Source organism: Lycium ferocissimum, chromosome 5 (assembly GCF_029784015.1).
Source record: "Lycium ferocissimum isolate CSIRO_LF1 chromosome 5, AGI_CSIRO_Lferr_CH_V1, whole genome shotgun sequence".
Taxonomy (NCBI): domain Eukaryota; kingdom Viridiplantae; phylum Streptophyta; class Magnoliopsida; order Solanales; family Solanaceae; genus Lycium; species Lycium ferocissimum.
The window spans coordinates 69,088,171-69,101,020 of NC_081346.1; positions in this window are offsets into that span (position 1 = coordinate 69,088,171).

The window sequence follows — 12,850 nt, forward strand, 5'->3', positions numbered from 1 at the left end:
AAGAAAGAAAAGAAAATTAAATAATGACTAATATTGTAACAAATAAACGAAACAACTGAGAAAATTTGATCAGGAAGTAACTAGAATGGTGGCTGATAAGCAAGCTGGTAAAACATATATGAGGTAAGCGATTTCATATGAATTTTTTGCTTACACTTTCCATGACATGATCAACTGTTAAATGGAACCCACAGGCCAATTATATTAGGGTTGGGTCCTACTTGAATAATAATATTATATACTCGTCATACACATTAGAAGAGTCGAACACTAATGATAAGAAATCTTTACTGGGGGTAGATTTAAATGTTGGGCTAAAATAATTTAACATATTCTTAACGTAATATGATACTATTTAATTTTGGTTAAACAGCGTTTTCTTCAAAAGTGTTCACACAGGAGTATCAAACACCTAATAAATATAGTTCTTCTTCTTTTTTGGTTTCAACGTGAGACGTAAGTTGTTCACACACACCCAACAATCTTTCGCTTGAATTAAGTTCCACATCCCATCATCATTCATGTTTTATTCTGTTAATCGAGTATTTATGGCCACCAAACCCGATCCATTGGGTCTTCTTTTATTATTTTTGTATGCGTCTTCGTAGTATGGATAAAGGTAGAAAATAATTACATAGACGGGCAACAATACTAAGCTGGGTCCCATGCCATTACTCTATCATCTCCTTATTAATTATTGGGCGAAAACTACGCGCCCATAGATACTCCTTAACAGTGATATTGTTCATTTTAGACAGGTCCAAATAAAAAGTTATTACACAATTTTGGTTTCACACTGAGGAAGTAAACTACATTTATTTTTTGGGAAGATTTGGTTTTATAGTTAATTATAAAGGCTATTTTAGTTATACGATTCTTTTCGAATGATATCGCTAAAAAAAATAACACGAGATATTTATAAATAAAAATTAACACCACTTATTTTTGATCATTTTTAACTTAAATTGACACCACTTGTTACTAATGTAACTTATTTATTTGTTCACTTCTTCAAATATTGATATCGCTTAAGAAAAAATCTACATGCGTCACTAAGAGAAATAAATTATTATCTCCTTCTATGGTTTTAAACAATCATCACTTTATGAGCTATTTTTTTATACTCCCTCCGTTCCGACTTAAGTGTCTTAGTTTGACTTGGCATAAAGTTTAAGAAATAAAGAGAGACTTTTGAATCTTGTGGCCTTAAACTAAAGATATGTAAAATTGCAAAAAGTTATTTGAATCTTGTAGTTATAAACTTGTCACGTAAGATGTTTGAAGTCAACTTACTAAATATAGAAAGAGACACTATTTTTGGGACAGATCAAAAAAGAAAGTAAGATACTTAAATTGGGAACGGAGGGAGTATTAAGTTACGCGCAAAGTCCAACTTGCAGTTCTAACATAAACAAACATAATTAACAACTAGAATATACCAGAGTGCTTTGATAAATTAAGCAAAATAAACACAAAGTAAACTAGTGATCATTATTCTTCAGGTATCTCTCTTTCAAACTAAAAGTAGCTAGGAGCCGCAAAATTGTACATGTTGTGTACTACTTGGACAAGAAGTACGACCCAAACTTCCGCCATTTGCAATTTTTTGTAATAAAAAATACAATGAACTACACTTTACTGGAAGTACGACCCAAACTTCCCTTCCCCATTTGCAATTTTTTGTACTAAAAAATATAATGATAGGAAGGAAATGGATCATGTAATATAAAATAAATACAAATTGTAGTAAAAAAAGAAGTATATTTTCCTAATGTCCAGCTAGCATAACGACTTCGATAGATGAAAGGCTTTTGCTTATTTGCAATCCGTTGTGATACTATGATACGATAAACATGTTTTCGTCATGCCTTATTTGTAACTTTTGTTTTTACTTAGATATCGGGTTACGTCGAAAAACGATAACTACTATTGACTTTTTTCATATTAAAAAACAAATATAAGACTAAAGATATATTCCTGTACTTCAACGACCCAACATAATCAGTTATCATTTGTTTGTAATTTTCTTCTTGTTTATTAACTATCAATTTTGTTCATTTTTCCCTTATTCATCTTTAATCTTCGCTAAGTAATATGAATAAAATCTGAAAAAAAAACTTATTCGGTCAAAACAACTTGCAGTAAGAGCTGCGCAAAATTTGACTGGAAATAAATATTCATTCAGTTCCAATATGTTCGGCACACAATGTTTATCAAACGGCCAACTTGACCAATTATTTGAGTGAAATCAGACCTACTTACGTTAATTCACTTTACTCTACAATTTTGTAAATAATTTTAGAAACTATAGAGAAAAATAGTCTCAGAGCAACTTTTCTCATTTAAAAAATGGAAAAATAAGATACTTAAAAATGTCAGTGGAAATTTACTTAGTTTGTGTCTTGGGAAGAAGGAAAAAAAAAAACAAATATGAGTAAGGAGAGTTATTTTATATCTCACGAAGGGTAAAATAAACTATTTTTAATGCATGAACAATATGAAAAATGCAATTGAATATCAAGCAGTATAATTAATTCATCGAATAAACCATTCTATATATTTCTTTGACTTTTAAAGTATTTATTATTCAAGTTTCATATTGATCATGTGACAAAAATAATATTATTATACTAAAAGTAGGAAGCTCCAACCTTCAAAGTTAGATTACCATTTTGCCCCTATAGAAAATTAAAATCTAATTAATTAGTAATATTTTAATTACACAAAGTTTGGATTAGAAGTTCAGCAGGCAGCATCAAACTTTACTGCTGCACATCAATTTACCAAAACTGTTTCCTCCATAATTATTCACCCACCATAATTACTCACTATTAAAACATGAATAAGTTTAAGAGTTAGTAATCTGAAGAGTTTTAAAAATGAAGAAGATTCAATTTGAAGAGTCAGTAATGTGAAAGGTTTTTTTAAAAATGAATAAAGTCCATTAGGACTCCCAAGTTCCTCCACCCACGTACGCTTCAGCCCTCCCTATAGCATAAATTTCCTCTTATTTTCCTTCCAAGCTCTTCTTTTCTATTTTCTCTTGAATCAGCTTATAGCCAAGTCATATGTTATGTTTTTTTTGTCCAATGATTTACTATAAATTGTTTCTCTAATTTTTTTTTTAATTTTTTTTTTCGCAGTGTAATCCAAAACATAATTCATTGGAGGAAGTATGTATTCTGTTATGATAAATTATAAAATCAAGCACTGTCATGTTGTATCGTACAAGATCATCGGATTTCTCGATAATTACTTTTTCTTTCACACAATCCTAAAGTGGATAATACTGTAGTTTCCAGTACTCTTAAATTTTCTTGCAGTGTAGGCCAAATATAATTTATTGGAGAAGGTATGAATTTTTCACTAATATTACCTCAAGCATTGTCATGTTGTATTGTTCATGATCATCAGCCTCCTTGATACTACTTTTTCTTTTCACATAATCTTTTTAAAAAGAGTAAAACTTCTCAAAACATATGGATTACTTCTTTCCTATTATGGTTTCCAAATACTCTTGATTATTAAATCTAGCATATTTGATTTCTCGTGAACTTTCTTGTGATTGGTCGATCGCTTTTAATTTTGTTGCTCCATATGTGAGCTTGCATCATAGTTTGATCTAATTGCATCTTCTTTCTACTATATTTTGAGTAGAGGATGAGACAATAACTTGACATTTGTTATAAATTTATAATGTAGAATTCACGATGGTTGATGTGTCTGAGAATTTCTTTGACAATTTTTCCTACTTATATTCTAGGAAATCAAGGTTGCAGTCAGAAAGTACAAGATTATTCACATTTAAGTAATAATGTTATTGAAATTTTAAAAAAGAACAATAAGGAACTGTCATTGAATATTTGATATATTATTATAAGGACCACATAAAAAAAGGTTATACTAATTCAGTTGATTGTGTATAACTACAAATTATAATAGTAATTGGCGATCAAGTGTCACGACTCGACCCACGGGTCGTGCAGTTGGTATCAGAGCCTAAGTTACCGATCTCACAAGTACAAGAGCAAATGTCTAGTAGAGTCTTGTGGAATGGTACGATGACGTCCGTACCCGTCCGCAAGAGGCTATAGGACATCTAGAAGTTTCCCTTCATTCATTCTATCGTGCAACCTAGTTACGTCGTTTCCTAGTTGAATCCAATTGGTACCTAGTTGATTCCAATTGGTATTTTGATGGGAAAATTGGTATCTGTCAATTCCATTGGTATCTCTCTACATTGACTCAAGAAAGACCTTCCATGAGTAGGTGCGTGTTTATTGTGTGAACAAACGGAAATCTCGTGATAGGGTAAAGTGTTCCGGATTGTGTACTTCTTTTTAGGAAGATTAAAAGATTAGTAGTGCATTCGTACTCCTTGGGTGAAAATCGTGTTGTTACGCGCTAAGAAACTGAGCGAGCCCCTACGCGACCTGGACTGGTGGGCAAAAATTTTCGCCCACTGGTACTGTAGCACCGCTGCAGCGGTAAGTGGATCGCTACAGCGGGCTCGCTATAGCGAGCATCGGACCGCTATAGCGGACCCAACTTCTGCAGAACCCCACTATAGCGAGACTCCCATCGCCATAGCGGTACCGCTGCAGTGATCAAGTGACCGCCGCAGCGGTACCATGAACTAGTAGCTCCCCTCTCTCTCTGTTTTTCCCAACCTATGTAATTCATCAAAAAACCTAGAAGAAATCATTTCCAAAGCAAATACCTATATAAAAATATCAGCCCAACTAGAGCAATTGCCTTACGAGCACCCTTAATCTGGGGCACCCGCACCAAAAATAACAAAAAGGAAAATTATCCAAACATCCCAAAAATAAGAAATTGTCTGAACATAAAGCCCTGCAAGGGCAAGTGATAACCAAAGCTGATATACAGGGGGGAATCTCTAAGCCACTCCTCGGCTAGTCGCCTCATCACCACCATCCTCGGAGTCATTAGAGTCCTCGCTGCTAAGTTTGGACGCGCTAAGGAAGGAGAACTGAAGGGAATCTATGATGGTCACCTTGGGGTGCTTCGCCTTCGGAACTAGGGCCTTCAAAAGGCTTTTGACGCCTTTCCACATCCTCACGAACAGGCTTGTTCCTAGCTCGGCTTTTCTTCTTCTCCCTGTCCAAGTCAACTTGGAGATCCACATGGGCCTAGGCTAAGGATCATAGGCGCCTTGCAAGGCATCCACAACCTCCCCCATCTTGGTCTGGGCATCCATATAGCCCTTCACCTGATCAGTAGTGAAATAGCCAGTACCAGCAGCATCACTAGACGGCCCGGCCTTTATGGAGGGCCTTGCAAACCCCATCATGTCCGCCTTCACCCTAGCCATACTTGCCTCCATGCCCTTCAAGGTACCCGGGGTCTGTGACTGACCACTCCCGCCCTGTGGGCCATCGCTGTCATCCGAGCCAGTCCTCTTTCTCTTGCCCCTGCCCGGTGCTCCCTTGACCTTCAGTGGGTCAAAAGCGACATCACACTCACATACGATCACCGAGCTCCGACAGCCACAACATTGGGGCTTAGATGGGTAATCAGGGAGGGAAACATCAAACTCGGGCCAGCCTTGGCCATAAAACTCCGCCACTCCTCGATCACCTGCATCCCCATATTCACGGGCACGCTATCCAGAATGCAAGCCACCATAAAAGCCCGGGAGTAAGTGACATTAGTTATATTGCTCGAAAGGCGAACCCATCGGGCAGCGAGGTTCAGCCACCTCCAAGCCTCAGGAGTGAAGTATCGACTCTTAATGGCAGAACAGGTGACACCCCAGGTAGCCTTCCTCCTCTTTGAATCTTTCACTAGCATCCTCACCAACCACGGCCGCTTCCTCGTGGTCCTTGGTCAAAGCTCGGCTGTGAAGGGTTGGGCGACCCGTGAACAACATTAAGGGCTTGACACCCACCTTTATATTGACCCCACGATAGTAATCTCTGGCTGCACGGGGCAGATCCGGTCAATAGTAGGGAGCATAGCATAGAATTCCCGACCTAGTTGCGGTTAACATTCACGGCTCCTCGACAAGCGGACCCCATCTTATGCGATGTAGAAGGTGATAGAACTCGGGGGCCGGCTCTCCTTCACTTGGTCCATAATGAAGGCCCGCTCGTGGGAGCCGAGCCCATGGTTTGTTGTTCCATGTAACGCCTCTTGCAAGTATGAGAGCGAACTTAACATATCTTGGAGGCGGTGGTTGTTGTCCTTGTTATTGTTGTTCCGGTTATTGTTGTTCTTCTTTGTTGTTGTGAATCCGCCATAGCAGAGTGAGAGAGTTAGCCTGAAAAAATGAAGAAAAAAAATCGAGTTAGAATATTGTGGCCCTAAGATTTAGCAGTGATAAGCCATGCATGGAGTGGTAGAAAATCCCAAAATTTTATTCTTTGCCTCGACGACTTTTTTGCGGCGGTAGAATGACCCTTTCGGCGGAGAGCCCATAGCGACAAGAGGGCCGCTACAGCGAACAAGGCTTCGCCATTGCGTTTCCTGGTCGCTATAGCGAGCAGAGGCCCACTACAGCGGGCATCTCCCAACAGAAGGGACCGCTCCCAGCGACTAACCACCGCCACAGTTGGACCGCTATAGCGATGGAAGGTCCGCCGCAGCGGACCCATCTTCCCCAGTCTAAAAATCAACTTTTAGGAAACCCAAATTTTCATCATAGTTCCCTCATTTTTGTTATGGATCAAGTAGTATGATAGCATGTATGACTTTTACAACCTATTGCCCTATTCCGACTACAATGGGTACCAAAATTTTGAGCAAGAACATCGAAAAATTGCACCACTACAAAACAACAACACCCCAACATAATCTACCCCTTTTTAAGCAGATCTTTAGTATAAAGTGATGTTAAAGCAATATGAATGACGAAATATCCATCTTATCTTGCTATGAGGACTTTACCAAAAATAATTGCTCTCTTCTCTCTCCTATTCCTATGCAAACCCTAACCTTATTCTAAACCTTCATGGCGGCGCTGGCTACTGGTCAGCCACCTTTGGTTGCTTGACCTTGGCTCAGGTGGCTGGTCGGCCTTTGGCAATCTCCTCTACACTACAATTCCCTCCTTTGACCAACCCTTCTTCCTCCACAAACCCTCACATGGAAGCATCTTCCTCCATAAACCCTAAAAACCCTAACCCTAACAGCCATGAAAACCATGCGGAAATGATGACAATTAATAAGAACTTTGCGACAATAGTGAATAAAGATGGTAATGACACCATGCAGACGATGGAAAATGTCATTGAGCCTATTCCAATCAAATCAGTTGACATAGTTGAAGGAGAACACGTGGTGGAATGGACAGAAGCAGAAGTTGAACGTATGAACATAATTGAGAAGCTCCAATATGCTGTCATTGGTAAGTTCTCATATGGCTGGCCGGAACTTGAAGAATTGAGAACTCAGATCCCATTGCAGTGTGGGATCAAAGGAGACTGTCGTATTGGATTATTTAGAAATAGACATATTCTTATGAGGTTTGAAAGGTTTGAAGACTACCTACAGATGATGGCAAAGATGGCTCATTACATTAAGTCGAGAGATGGAGGAATGTACCAGATGAGGCCTTTGTTATATGATACTAGATTCAAAATTGATGAGGAAACTACAATGGCGATGGCTTGGATATCCTTTCCAAATTTACTGCCAACTTTTTTTGTGAAGAACTCCTTATTCTCTCTAGCATCAGCAGTTGGTAAACCATTGCATCTGGATATGGCCACTATTAATAAAACTCGACCAAACTGTGCTAGAGTTAAAGTTATAGTAGATCTTGCTGCTAATCTCCCAAAAGTAGTTAACATGAAGATCACAGATGAGAAATCTGGTGTTTCTAGGATTGTCAAGGTACAAATTCAGTATGATGTATTACCCAAATACTGCACAAGGTGTAAGTTGCAGGGTCATAATGAAGAAGGTTGCAGGATCTTACATCCAGAACTGAGAGTGGTACATGTAGAAAAAGAAGACAAGGGCAAGACTGCAGAACCTCAAGATGCTCAGCCAAATAAGGGGCATTATAGGAATTTTAGAAGACCAGGGGGGAGATATGGTGGAGGCCCTGAAGATTGGAATACTGTCAAAGATAAGAGGGCGTTACAAAAGAAAAGAATCCATACAAATTTATAGATGGGAGACCTATAAATGGGAATTTAGCAGAAGTTCAAACTCAAAAATGCTTTTGAAGCTTTGCAGAATGGAGGGATTGTGGAATAAGGAGTAGAACTTGTGGAGGATGAACTAACACTGCAAGTAGAGGAGGTGGACGTTAACACTGTGGGGTTGAATGCTAATATAGTGGAAGATAATTCTCCTGCAACTGAAGTCAATGAGAAGGAGAACAAGGTTGAAAAGTTTGATATTGTGCAACAACAGCAATACGACGGACAAGTTCAAGAAGTTGTGCCACCTATAGGTACATCCAATATAGAAGAAGGAGTAGACAAAGAGGATGAGATCATAGTACAGAGAGAAAAGGCGAGAACAAAGGGAAGCGGAAAAGTTCTGACTAATCTAGAGGAGGTGGTAGTAGCTCATGATGGTTTATTAGAAGTTAGTTCTCCTTCTAATAAATGGGGGGATAGGGTGGATGAGGAAAGGTTATGGGAGGAGATGTGGTGAATGGAGATAGTGTTGGCATAGATGATCCAGGTGGAGGTGGACTCTATTCACCTCAACCAACTGCTGAAAATGCTATTGTTCGCAGTAGTCCATTGGCTCAGCCTTTACAGCTATTAAAGACTGATTCCCCTATGCAGAGATTACATGATATTATTTCACATAATGCTGAAAATGCTAAAGGTCATTTGGAGGATAAAGAGAATTGTCACATTAATGAGGATGACCTGGAGGAGTCTGTTGAGCAGAAGCTTGAGCAGGTATGCAAACAAGTAGATATTTCTCCAACATCAAAGGTCAAAGGTGGAAGGAAAGGCAAGAAACAGATAGAAGGAAAGAAACCATTAGGTGCAGAGCCACAACAACCTACCAGGGTTGTGCCAAAGAGATACGCGGTATTAAGTCAAGTTTTAAATGATGATTAAAACATTCATTTGGAATATTAGATCGGTGCGGAGTACACAACAAGCTTTTCACAGACTTCAAATATTACATAGACATCACAGGTTTATGTTAGTTGCCTTAATGGAGCCTTTTCAACATGTTAGACGGATACAAAAATTCAAAAGGAGGTTAGGGATGCATCGGTGTGTCTGTGTAGTGGAAAGATTTGGTTTTTTGTAGAGGAGAATTTAGATATGGAAATTTTATCGATCTTGCCGCAATGAGATCACATGAAACTATTTCTTCAAGAGCACAATAGATCTCTTATAACAACTTTGGTCTATGCTAAATGTGATGAAGTAGAAAGAATGCCTCTTTGGGATAATATTTATCAGTTAGCTGGCTCCTATGACATGCCTTGTACATTGGGGGGAGATTTTAATGTAGTGATGAATGAAGAGGAGAAAATAATTGGAGTCCCTGTAGTCCCTCAGGACTATGAGGATTTTGCCTTTTGTATCAACTCATGTGATTTATTTGAAACAGGTTTTAAAGGCAGTCCTTTTACATGGTGGAATGGCAGGGCTGGGGATGATTGTATATTTGAAAGATTGGACAGAATCTTCTTTAACTCACAGTTTCAATAATGGTTTGGTCACATTGAAGTGGAGCATTTATCTAGGACTGGATCTGATCATGCCCCACTTCTTATTACTTTGGGTGAGGAAGTTCAGACATTCATAAAACCATTTAGGTTTTTAAAATTTTGGACTGAGCATAAAGATCTCTTGGACATAGTAAGGCTGAATTGGTCTGAGGAGAGTATTGGCAATATTTTTGGTTTTTTAAACGAAGATCAAGAAAGTAAAAGGGGCTCTATCTGCTTGGAGTGGAATGGCTTTTGGAGATATCTTCAAACAACTTATCATCAGGGAAGATATAGTGAGAATTAAGGAACAACTGTTTGAATATGATCCTTTTGCAGAAAATAGAATAGTCTTGCAGGTTGCTCAGGCTGAATTGAAGAAGTATTTACATTATGAGGAAGAGTTTTGGAGACAAAAGCAGGATACACTTGGTTCTCTGAAGGTGATAGAAACACCAGGTTTTTTCACAATTTAGTAAATGGAAGGAGAAAAAGGTTACAGGTGAATAGAATTCAAATATCTGATGGTGAGTGGATAGATGATAAGGAGCAGCTTGCAGCAGAAGTAGTTAATTTCTTCCAACAACAATTCTCTCAAGATGAAGGGGCTCTAGATTTTGGCATCTTTAAAGCATATTCGACAAATAGACTCTTCTGAAAGCAATGATTTGCTTTGTGCACTTCCATCCCAGGAAGAAGTAAAGAATGTTGTTTTTGAACTTAAAGGAGAGAGTGCTTGTGGTCCTAATGGATTATCAGGAACTTTCTTTTATTCATGTTGGGACATTGTAGGAATGGATGTATTCAGAATGGTTTAGGCTTTCTATGAAGGTCATACTCTCCCAAAATCAGTAACTCATACTAATTTGGTGTTGATCCCTAAGAAATCAGAAGTTCACACTTTTGGGGATCTCAGACCAATAAGCTTGAGTAACATCATAAACAAGTTCATCTCAAGAGTGGTTCATAGAAGACTGGATAAGATTCTACCAGGTTTGATCTCTAGCAACCAGTCTGGTTTTGTGAAGGGAAGAAGCATTATTGAGAATGTGTTGCTCACTCAAGAAATTGTCACAGATATTAGAAAGAGAGGTAAACCTGCAAATGTGGTGATTAAGTTAGATATGGCTAAGGCATATGATAAGTGTCCACGGCTATATTTAACTATGGTGTGAGAAGAATGGGATTTTAAAAATTTTTATGGACCGGATATGGAGGTGTTGGCAAATAAGCTGGTATTTAGTTTTGTTGAATGGCCAATATTATGGTTTTTCCACTTTACAAGGGGTGTGAAGTAAGGTGATCCATTGTCACCTGCTCTATTTATACTTTGTGAAGTGCTATCTAGAGCACTTTACTCTTTATTTAAGCATGATCACTATAAGTGCTTTGGTATGCCTAAATGGAGTGCAAACCTCAATCATCTTGCTTATGCTGATGATACCATCATCTTTGCATCAGCTGATAAATTATCATTGGAGCTGACTATGAATGTTTTGAGAGATTATGAAAAGTTTTCAAGTCAATTAATAAATAGAGAGAAAAGTTTCTTTTACATGCATCAGAAATCAGCAGTGCAATTATGCCAAGAAGTTGAGTAGGTAACTGGTTTTACAAGAGGCATGTTTGCCTTCAAATATCTTGGTTGTCCTATCTTCCACTTTAGAAAAAGGAAAGTTTATTATAATGATCTAATTAAGAGGGTGAAAGATAGGCTACAGAACTGGAAAGGAAGGTTGTTATCATTTGGAGGGAAGGCGAGTTCTTATCAACAGTTGTCTTACAAAGTATGCCAATGTACCTTCTATACTGCCGTAACGGCACCTACTAAGTACACACTAAATGAACTGCATAAAATCTTTGCAAGATTTTATTGGAGTAATAAGGAAGAAGGCAAGAGTAGACACTGGTCAGCTTGGCTGAAAGTGTGTGTTCCTAAACAGGAAGGAGGTTTGGGATTTAGGTCCCTTTTTAATGTATCAAAAGCTTTATTTACTAAGCTATGGTGGAGATTCAGAACTTCTGGTACCTTGTGGTCAACATTCATATGGAATAAGTACTGTAAGAAATATATTCCAATGATGGTTCAATGGAAAGGAGGCTCACAATTATGGAAGAAGATGCCAGAATCAAGAGATGTTATAGAAGGGGAGATCTGGTGGGAACCAAGAAATGGTTCTGCTAGCTTTTGGTTTGAGAACTGGACTAAACTTGGTCCTCTTGCCCAGCTTATGCCAGCTAATTTCCCTATGGATAACAGTATTCAGGAGGTTGCAGATGTGATGGAAAATGGCACTTGGAATTATCAGACATTGCAACAAACTGTGCCAGAAGATATTATTGATCATATAAGAAAGGAAATGCACATTGACACTCCCTCAGAAGATATGGATAAGGCCTGGTGGATGCTCACTAGTAGTGGTAAGTACACTGTTAGTAGTGCATGGGAAGTAATAAGACAAAGAGGTGCCTCAAACTGGCATTATAAGCAATTCTGGACAAAAGGTTTGCCTTTCAAGATTGCTTTCTTCTTGTGGGGAGTGTGGAAGCAGAAGTTACCTGTTGATGATGTACTTGCAAAGATGGGGATATCTATTGTGTCTATATGCAGGTGTTGTGCTCAGCCCCACCAAGAAACAATAAACTATATGTTTGTGACAGGTCAATATCTTTGCAGATATATGGAAGATGTTCTCAGTAGCAGCAGGTGTGCAAGGCCCTTTCATTCAAGTTAATCAAACTATCAAGAAATGATGGGACACAAAGTGTTCTTCAAAGCTGAAACCATTATATCAAGCAGCTCCTGCAATCACACTTTGGCAACTTTGGAAAAAAAGAAACACAGTTTTGCATGGTGGCAATATGTCTAGGCATAAGGTCATATATAAGATTAATCTTAATTTCATTCAATGGCCAAAACTAGATATCCATGGATGACAAATACGCAAACTCTTGGCCTCGGTGGTACAACATTTGGAACAATATAGGCCTCGCATACGGTACATCGGTTCAATGGATTAGCCTTCTGCGGGATGGTTCAAATGTAATAGTGATGGTGCCTCGGGAAATCCGGTCCTAATGCATTTGCATTTTGTGTGAGAAATCATGAATGAGAGTTCATTCATGCTACTGCTAGCAAGATTGCAGAAACAACTTTTCTGTGTGCAGAGCCAAAAGCAATGCATGATGGCA